The sequence below is a fragment of the Phoxinus phoxinus genome (assembly GCF_949152265.1).
Source record: "Phoxinus phoxinus genome assembly, chromosome: 10".
Lineage (NCBI taxonomy): Eukaryota > Metazoa > Chordata > Actinopteri > Cypriniformes > Leuciscidae > Phoxinus > Phoxinus phoxinus.
The window spans coordinates 10122767-10133647 of NC_136885.1; positions in this window are offsets into that span (position 1 = coordinate 10122767).

Here is a 10881-nt window from a genome sequence, read left to right on the forward strand (position 1 = left end):
GTAGATTCTTCTCTTTGGCGGAGTGCGAAGAATAACGGCAGAGGCTTGGCCTTAAGGGCCAGCTGGGTTACACCTATTTCTCATGGCTGGGCCAATCGTTGTTCAGAAACGGAGGCGGGAAAGACGTTCTTTGTTTGAATCGTCCCACCCTCCTTACATAATTTATAGCGATGTCAAAATTGAGCATTTATTCTCAGAAAGATGGTATTTATGAAATAATGCGTCTTTTTGTGATTTGTCGTCGAGATTCGACACCGTCGGGTTTTTACCATTCTACAGACACCACAAACTACAATTTTGCGAGTCTGGAACACAGAGATAATGGATTGTTTGTAATTATGGGCATATAGAATTTGGTTCTCACCCTGCATGCCTCAGAGCTACTTCTAACATGACATGTGCATACATTTAACCACACAACGAGATACATTTCATACATTTAGAAGGTAGTTTTCAATGAGAAACGTCCGTGGATGAGCATTCCGGCTCATATGTGTGTGTGTGTCTTGGTGTGTGTGTGTGTACGTTGCACTGTCCTTCCCCCCATTTCTTGGGGTGAAGAGAGAGAGAGTGTCTGTAGCCTTTCAAGCTCTGTAATCAAGATCTTGGGGTGTCTGTCTTATGCTGCGTGGTCATAAAGGTGTCAAGAGACACTCGGAATCTAGCCACGGCGGAGCCATGGTGGTAATTTAGGTTCTTTGAGTCAAAGGGTGGCAGCACGAAGGAATGTGGATTTTTGCAAAGAGAAATAGAATCATGATTCTGGCCCATTCGTTACAAGGTGTAATTGTGGAAGACGCCTCGGGAGTCGAGGTGGAAAGAGTCCGGTCCCCCAATGTAGCCACGGCGAGAACGCGACCCTCCGGGATCACGGGGAGTGTGGCAGGAGGAGATCTCGTAGAAGGAGCCTGCAGCTCCTCCCGGTAGTGATGCTCCACCAACTCCCGGAATGGGCGAAGAAACAGTTCCTCCCGTTCAGACAGAGGAGGGGGAAAGGAAATCCCGCCACTCTTCGGGTAGGAGACAGACGGCGACCACCATTGTTCCCGGAGCACTGATTGTTGATCAAAAAGGGAAGGCATACTGTCTACTGGGTTCGGTCTTGGTCGGTTCATTCTGTTATGAATCTTCATGTGTCTGTTATGAAAGAGATAAGCAGATGAACCCAAACGCAGACAGTATGATCTCACACAATGTTTAATAAAACAGAAAAACAGGGGAAAACAAAACCCACGAGGGGGCAAAACCAGAGGTGTCAAAAGTATTCACATTCATTACTCAAGTAGAAGTACAGATACTAGGGTTTAAAATGACTTCTGTAGAAGTTGAAGTATCAACTCAAGCTTTTTACTCAAGTAAAAGTGTAAAAGTACATGGTTTCAAAACTACTTAAAGTATAAAAGTAAAAGTAATGCAAGGCAAAAAATGCCATTAAGGACAAAAGCTTAGACCGCGCCAAAGGGGCCTAGTGCATCCCACCTCCTCAAAAAAAAAAAAAATTCTAAGGCCATAATGACTATAATGTTATATTAAAATGTAAATGTTGAAAAACTTGTGAGGCACTAGGCTACCTGTTTCAGCCGCATATAAGGATTTCGGATATTGCCATCTTTGTGGGGATATTTTGACACTATAATGGTTGCGCACACACACACACACACACACACACACACACACACACACACACACACACACACACACACTCTCTCTTTCCTCTCTCTCACACACACACACACACACACACTCTCTCTCTCCTCTCTCTCTCTCACACACACTCTCTCTCTCTCTCACACACACACAACACACACACACTCAGTCTCACTCACACTCACACACACACACACACACACACTCTCTCTCTCTCACACACACTCAGTCTCCCTCTCACACACACTCTCTCTCACACACACGCACACTCTCTCTCACACACACACACACGCGCGCACGCACACACACACGATTATGTTTGCCACTTATCCCGCGATTGTCATACAGTAGGCAATATTGTAAAAACGGCTGTCCCCTAATCAATATTTGACGCGATTTGCCCCGTATTCTTGAGCACAAAACTGTTGATTCATTTCTACCTCGCTTACCGCATCTATAGTATTAGTAGGTTTCCTTCGGAGGAGTTTTGCCGCTTCGCACAACCAAATGTAAGTTAACTAGCACTACAGCGCGCCGCGCGGACAGCCTCTCACAAGTTAGAAAGAAAACACAAAGCCAATCAGTTTAGCGATGTGTGTTCAGGAGGCGGGACTCAGATCTATTGTATAATTGGCCATTTTTTGAACGACGACAAGCCGGAATGAAAACAAGCAGAAATTAAATAGGAGTAACGAGGCTATTTTTAAAATGTAAGGAGTAGAAAGTACAGATAATTGCGTGAAAATGTAAGGAGTAGAAGTAAAAAGTCGGCTGAAAAATAATTACTCGAGTAAAGTATAGATACCCAAAATTTCTACTTAAGTAATGTAACGAAGTATTTGTACTTCGTTACTTGACACCTCTGGGCAAAACACAGACTGGACAAGGAATCGTAGATTGACAAGACAACACTAAAACTTCACAAACAAACACTACTTCTAAATAACACTCACAATAACAAGACTTTTACAAGGTACTCACAGGTAAGATTAACAATGAACCAACACAGGACAGCAAACACAAGGGGATTAAATAGGGAGACTAATGATGACAAAACAGGTGACACAGGTAAAGCAATAATGACTAAACGAGGATAACAAGGAGGGCGGGGCTGGATGACGAGACAACACAAGCACATGGCCCAAACAATTGGCCATGCGCTTGTACACAAAACATGGGTCTGCCATGATCCTGCCACAAGACCAGGAAAAACAAAGACATGATGGCAGAATCATGACACATTAAGCAATTTTGCATTGCATTGCAATGCATTCCAGAATTAACTCATTCCCATGTGCATTAAAGATATAACATATGTGTTGTTGCATTGCATTGCATTGCACAAACGATCTAACGTTGTGGATTGAAAAATAAGCTATGCATTTCTTGCAATGCATTGCATGCCATAACTAACTAATTCCCATGTTGCATTAAAGAGATAACATTTGTGTTTTTGCATTGCATTGCACAAAGGATCTAACGATGTGCATTGAAAAATAAAATATGAGCTATGCCCTTGTTACATTGCAATGCATACCAAAACTAACTTATTCCCATGTGTTGTTGCATTGCATTGCACAAATGACCGAACTGTGTGCATTGAAAAATAATAACATTAAGCAATTTTGCATTGCAATGCATTCCAGAATTAACTCATTCCCATGTGCATTAGACATATAACATATGTGTTGTTGCATTGCATTGCATTGAAAAATAACAGTAAGCAATTATGCATTGCATGCCATAACTAACTAATTCCCATGTTGCATTAAAGAGATAACATTTGTGTTTTCGCATTGCATTGCACAAAAGATCTAACGATGTGCATTGAAAAATAAAATATGAGCTATGCACTTGTTACATTGCAATGCAATACCAAAACTAACTTATTCCCATGTGTTGTTGCATTGCATTGCACAAACGATCGAACGTTCTGGATTGAAAAATAAGCTATGCACTTCTTGCAATGCACTGCATGCCATAACTAACTAATTCCCATATTGCATTAAAGAGATAACTTTTGTGTTTTTGCATTGCATTGCACAAAAGATCTAACGATGTGCATTGAAAAATAAAATATGAGCTATGCCCTTGTTACATTGCAATGCATACCAAAGCTAACTCATTCCAATGTGTTGTTGCATTGCATTGCACAAACGACCGAACAGTCTGCATTGAAAAATAATAACATTAAGTAATTTTGCATTGCAATGCATGTGTTGTTGAATTGCATTGTAAAAACGATCTAACATTGTGGATAAAAACAAATAAGCTATGCACTTCTTGCAATGCATTGCATGCCATAACTAACTAATTCCCATGTTGTATTAAAGAGATAACATTTGTGTTTTTGCATTGCACAAAGGATTTAACGATGTGCATTGAAAAATAAAATATGAGCTATGCACTTGTTACATTGCAATGCATACCAAAACTTACTCATTCCCATGTGTTGTTGCATTGCATTGCACAAACGATCTAACGTTGTACATTGAAAAATAACTTATAAGCATTATAATATAAACTTTTTGCATTACATTGCATACCAGTGCTGTTGCATTGCATTGCATTGCATTTGATGTGCAAACGATGTGCATTGAAAAATAAAATATGAGCTCTGAAATTGAACTTGAACTTTCTTTAAATACTCGTTGACTCCTTCTGATGCTTCATAAGCAATATAGAAGTCCATATCTAACCTATTGAACTTTTTTCTGGTCAATGGGTCCTCAAAAGGTTTTAAACTGTATAAACTTATAGACCAATTCTGATGTTTAATAATCTATAAAGAGGTCCCTTTTTGACCTGCTGAACATATTTCTGGCCAAAGAGTTCTCGAACATTAACTTGCTAAGAGAACCGAGGTTACGTTAGTAACCGAGTACGTTTTACATTAAGCTACACAAAAGTATATAGTTTAAATACATCAACCTTGAAAATATTCAGAAGTAAAATGCAACATACGCAGTAATATAAAAGCAAAACCATCATAAAAACTCTGACAAGGCGGTTTTTTTTACTGCAGAATACATACCTTTATTTTTACTCTTGATACCTTAATACATTAGAGTATGCAAGATAATTTGGTAACACTTTATATGACGACTTGCAAACAACTGCCTAAGTAAACCGAAATTACGGTGTACGTTTCTTTAATTATAGTGTACTTCCGTGTAGGTATAAGGGAACAATATGTTAAGTTTTGGGTAAAAAAGGGGTAACAAGCAGATTTACAACCTGCAAAGAACTTCGTAAGTAAACCGAAATTATGGTGTACGTTTCTGTAATTATAGTGTACTTCTGTGTAGGTATAAGGGAACAATATGTTAAGTTTTGGTAATAAAGGGGTAACAAGCAGATATACAAGCAAATTATTTATAATGTAATTATTTTAAAACTAACAGGTACCTATTCTGTTAATATATTCCAGGCAAAAATTGTAGGTCTGTTGTATATAAAAGTTTTTATCACATTTCTGGTAAAATATGTTCTTGAGCAATGTAGTTACAGGGTAATTTTGACATCTGTGGATTGTAAATTAAACTTATATATATATAACTTATAACTTACCACGGGTAACAAATACTACTTACAATACGAAACAACATATTGCACAGTAATTACAGAGAAAGGTACTCTTATTAAGAAAATTTTTAAAAAATAACGTTTTAATTACACAGTATATTTGCCCTGACATTTAAGTGTCATTGCAATACAATGTGATAAGGTAAGTACTAAGTACTACATGGTACGTTCTAAATTAAAATCATAGCAGAAACCATTTTTTTGGGCTTAACGTTAAGTAGTTTAGTAAGAAAAGCCAATAAATGTAAATATAGCCACATATATATATATATATATATATATATATACATATATATATATAAGTTTAATTTACAATCCACAGATGTCAAAGTTACCCGGTAACTACATTGCACAAGAACATATTTTGCCAGAAATGTGATAGAAACTTTTATATACAACAGACCTACAATTTTTGCCTGGAATATATTAACAGAATAGGTACCTGTTTTAAAATAATTACATTATAAATAATTTGCTTGTATATCTGGTTGTACCCATTTATTACCCAAAACGTAACATATTGTTCCCTTATACCTACACGGAAGTACACTATAATTACAGAAACGTACACCGTAATTTCAGTTTACTTACAAAGTTCTTTGCAGGTTGTATATCTGCTTGTTACCCCTTTTTTACCCAAAACTTAATTTTTGTTCCCTTATACCTACACGGAAGTACACTATAATTACAGAAACGTACACCGTAATTTCGGTTTACTTACGCAGTTGTTTTGCGGGTCGTAATATAAAGTGTTACCGATAATTTTGCTTAACTAAGGTTTGAAATATATGACCAGTAGTTTTTCCCCAATGTGTTATTAGTGGTTATTAAAAGTACTTTAGCGTAATAAAGTATCTCAATATTTATTCCATGAGTCAGCCCTGCAAACCTGTTGGTAGACAACTTAGTGGAAATATCCACTCAAACACTCTGGAGACCATCCCAGATGAAGTCCCAGGAGGCCTTACCAGGGTCTCTATTGTGGAGCCCATCCCGGTCCAGCAGCACACCAGGGTCTCCCTGCTCTGCTGAATAAAAGTCTACATCATTTATTCTTATTTTCTGTACTGTAAATGTACAGGTTTATGTTGATTTTGAGATGTTTAACGTATGTTGGATAAAAAAAAAAATAGGTATAGAAGAATTTGTTTCATGTAGAAATTATGACTGTCATTACAAAAATAATATATATATATATATATATATATATTTCTCAATCATTCAAGAAGAGAAAGCTTGTCGATCCTCTCCCTACTCTCCTATGCTCTCCTCGCCTCTGCCCCATGTCTTCTCTAATCAAGTCCAAAACTCGTCCTCTCTGTCTCGCCTTCTTTGTGATGCTGGTGCTGGTGCTGATGCTGGCGCTGATGCTGGTGCTGGTGCTGGTGCTGATGCTGGTGCTGATGCTGGTGTTCGTGCTGGTGCTGGTGCTGGTGCTGGTGCTGATGCTGATGCTGGTGCTGGTGCTGATGCTGGTGCTGATGCTGGTGCTGATGCTGGTGTTCGTGCTGGTGCTGGTGCTGGTGCTGGTGCTGGTGCTGGTGCTGGTGCTGGTGCTGGTGCTGGTGCTGGTGCTCGTGCTCGTGCTCGTGCTCGTGCTCGTGCTCGTGCTCGTGCACGTGCTCGTGCTCGTGCTGGTGGTGCTGCCCCTAGCTCCTCCTCACCGTGGGCACCCACTGCTGAACTCTGCCCTGGTCTGTCCTCAGGGATTGAGGCAATGACCTGTCCCAGGACACTTGGAATCTTAAGGCAGAGCAAATTAACAATGGCTTGTTAACAACAACAGCACAATACATTTCAGCAAAGATGTGTGTATTAACTTTCTTACGTTGTACTGTTTTTTTGGGCCTGTTTGGGAGTTACCTTCCCCAGCAGACCCATTTTCTCCAGAATTGCTCTAAAAAGCAGAAAAAGGTACTTATGAAAAATATTAACACAGGGGTGCAATCTTAACATTAGTGCATTGTTAACACTGCAAAATATGACACATCAGGACATACATACAAAATACTTCAGAAATCATATTTCTGGATACTCAAATTTGGTTAAAACCTTTGTAGACATAGCTTGCATGAAGACAAAAACACATACAAGTGAAACCCCATTGCATTATCTACTGCTTTTCTTATTGTTGTGGGCTTTATAGGGTGAGTGATGTTTCTTATAATACACAAGTGATACAGATTAGTGCAAATATTACAATAGAATTTAATTTATTTATTTTATTTAATTGCACTTAAATTTAGCTGTTTGCTCATTGCTCCCTGAAACAATTATTAAACTAATATTAGCACAAGTTTTGCCTCAAACCACCTGACAAATGAAGCCACGCAATGGTGACGAAGGAGTTAAAATGAAGTTTATAAGAAAGAAAAACTTGTGGCTTTTAACTCGGGTTTCGCTAGATATTTGAGTAAATGAAAACATAGTAGCCTACTTACATTTACCGTCCACCACCGAACTCTCGGCTGTCATTTAAAAAAAAAAAAAAATGCTGTCGTCAACGGCGCGTAATGACTTATGGGGTCTACCCTAATATCCTATCCTAATAGGCCGCAAGGATCATTTTATGTATCATTTCTTTCACGGGGAAACGAAGCTTTTGAATCAGGGTAGCCTTCGTCACGGCGCGATGACGCAACCGGCCTTCGAAGACGGCCTTTCGGAGGATGCAGAATTGAATTGGGACAGCCTTCATCGCGCCGCGGTGACACAATCGGCCTTCAAATGCGACCTTCGAAGTGTGCAGCCAGCCTTTGAATAGGGACATCCTTCGTCGCGCCGCTATGACGTAATCAGCCTTTAAATACGGCTGTAGAGTCTGGACCCGAATAATGATTTATTCATACTGAAAATTAACAAATTTTTAGTTGAACATCCAGAGAGCTTAAACCTCAAAATTCCTAAAATGCAAATAACCTTGATGGAGCCAAGAAGTCTGTACCCAAACCGGCCACACACACACACACACACACACACACACACACACACACACACACACACACACACACACACACACACACACACACACACACACACACACACACACACACACACACACACACACACACACACACACACACACGCACACACACACACACACTTTACCTATATATGTGTGTGTGCGTGTGCTTGTGTGTAACCAGAAGAGAGAGAAAGAAAAGGATACCAGATTCATGACAGGTAATTATCTTCAGGAAAGACAGATATTATTTAGCCACAAACAAAGAATTTTCGACCTCACGGAAGTGAGGACAGTAAAACCCAGAGGGGAGAGGGAATTTAGAAGACTCATGGGTGACGGAAAATTACAGAGAGATCTGAAGAAGATTAAATGAGTTGCAAAAGGTTTTAGATGATCATAATTGCAAATTGATAAACTCCTAGAAGAGAAAATATGGAAGTCAGATATTATCCTATGGTAATTGAGAAACTGACAACTAAAATTTAGATGAAATTGAAAGGTTATTGAGACTCAATAATAATTATTTGATTTCTAAAGATCAAATAGACCAAGCAGAAGCAGTGTTGAGGGATTAACAGTTGCTAAATGTAAAATGCGTAAAAAGGCATTTGATTAAACAAAAGCTTGTTAGTGTTGACCATGAAAGAACGTACTCGGTTACTAACGTAACCTCGGTTCTCTCTAGAAGAGGAACGAGTACTGCGTCGAAGACGCTACGGTAAAGATCCTTTCTCGAGATATTGAAGCCTAAAAATTAATCCTTAATTTTGTTATTAATGTAAAACGCTTTCAGCAGCATACAGCCTTAGGCGGAACAGCTTGCAGGCCCATTGGCTGTTCTGCTGGAAAAGCAGCAGCCTATGCGAGGCCCCCAGTGACGCTTGACCCAATGAGGATGCTTCGCGCCCTCTGCGTCATGTCCCGCCGAAACGGGCGTGGCCTAGGCCTATAAATTCTCGAGCGGGGCTGCTCCACACTGATTTTCGCCAATGAAGCGACGCAGAGTGGGCATGCACGGCACGGAGACGCAGTACTCGTTCCTCTTCTAGAGAGAACCGAGGTTACGTTAGTAACCGAGTACGTTCTCTTACGAGAGTACCCCGTGTAAAACGCTGTGCGTGCTCTGATCCGACACAGACACCCCAGGGCGCGTGCGTCTGGGGCATATAAGTGCCTGAACGCAAAAAACTCACAGAGAGTTTATAGGGAGAGCGGCTAGAATAGCATCATCCCTTTATAATAGTGCCCCGAAGGACATATATCATATATATATAAATTAATAAATATATATGGCGGGTCATAGCATGCTCATAGGACGCAGTTTGTCAGTGAGTGATGCTTAGAACATTAGGTGGTCTGGGCCGCAAGGCGGGGCAGGAACACCGTTTTGGGTCATTTAGACCGAGAGTAGTTTGGCCTGCAACGCGGGAACCTCTAGGTTATAGAACCTTATAAATGTAGACGGGGAGGCCCAGCCTGCCGCCATACAGATATCTTGCAACGAGATTCCACTATACCAAGCCCACGAGGAGGCCATGCCCCTCGTAGAGTGTGCTCTGATGCCCAGTGGGCATGTTAGACCTTCCAATGCGTAGGCCAGCGCTATGGCATCCACCACCCATCTAGACAGGCTTTGTTTCGACGCGGCTCGTCCCTTAGAACGCCCACTGAACGAAACGAAGAGCTGCTCCGTCTGTCGAAAAACAGTGGAGCGGGACACATAAGCTCTTAATGCCCTGACCGGACAAAGGGAGCTATTACCGTCCTCGGAGGTCGGCAGAGCCGACAGGGAAATGACCTGAGCCCTGAACGGTGTGTTGAGGGACTTAGGCACGTACCCATGTTTCGGTTTTAGTACGACTTTAGAGTCATTAGGCCCGAACTCCATACATGACGCTCTCACTGAGAGTGCCTGCAAATCCCCCACGTGCTTCACTGAAGCAAGAGCCAGAAGAAACACAGTCTTGAAAGACAAGTGCTTCATCTCAACTGAGTGTACAGGCTCGAATGGGGCACCCTTCATGGCATTCAGTACCGTAGAAAGCTCCCAGACGGGGACTGAAGGAGGTCTGGGAGGATTCAGCCTCCTAGCTCCTTTGAGGAAACGAACCACCAGGTTGTTCCTGCCCAGTGAACGGCCAAGCGTCGGATTAACAAACGCTGATATAGCCACCACATAGACTTTGAGCGTGGATGGGGTTCTACCCTTATCCAGCAGCTCTTGCAGAAAGGAGAGAATTTCCGTCTCCCCGAAATGTAGGGGTGATAGACCCCGGGCTGAACACCAACCCGAAAACACAGACCATTTAGAGGCATAGAGCCGCCTAGTGGACGATAGCCTGCTCGATTGTGTCTAGTACTCCCTTCGGGAGGTTAGCGGGTACCCGTTTATAGCCCACACATGTAGGGACCATAGTTCTGGGCGAGGATGCAAAATCCAGCCCTTGGCCTGAGAGAGGAGGTCCCTCCTCACCGGTATCGGCCATGGGGCAGTGCTCGTCCGCTGCATCAATACTGGAAACCACGCTTGGTTTGTCCAGAGCGGAGCAACGAGTAGCACTGAGCATCCGCTTTCTCTGATTCGCTCCAACACCTGAGGTAGGAGTGAGACAGGAGGAAAAGCATAGAGCGGACAGCGGGGCCAGGCACTGGCCAGCGCGTTCATGCTCTTTGAAAAGAATTTC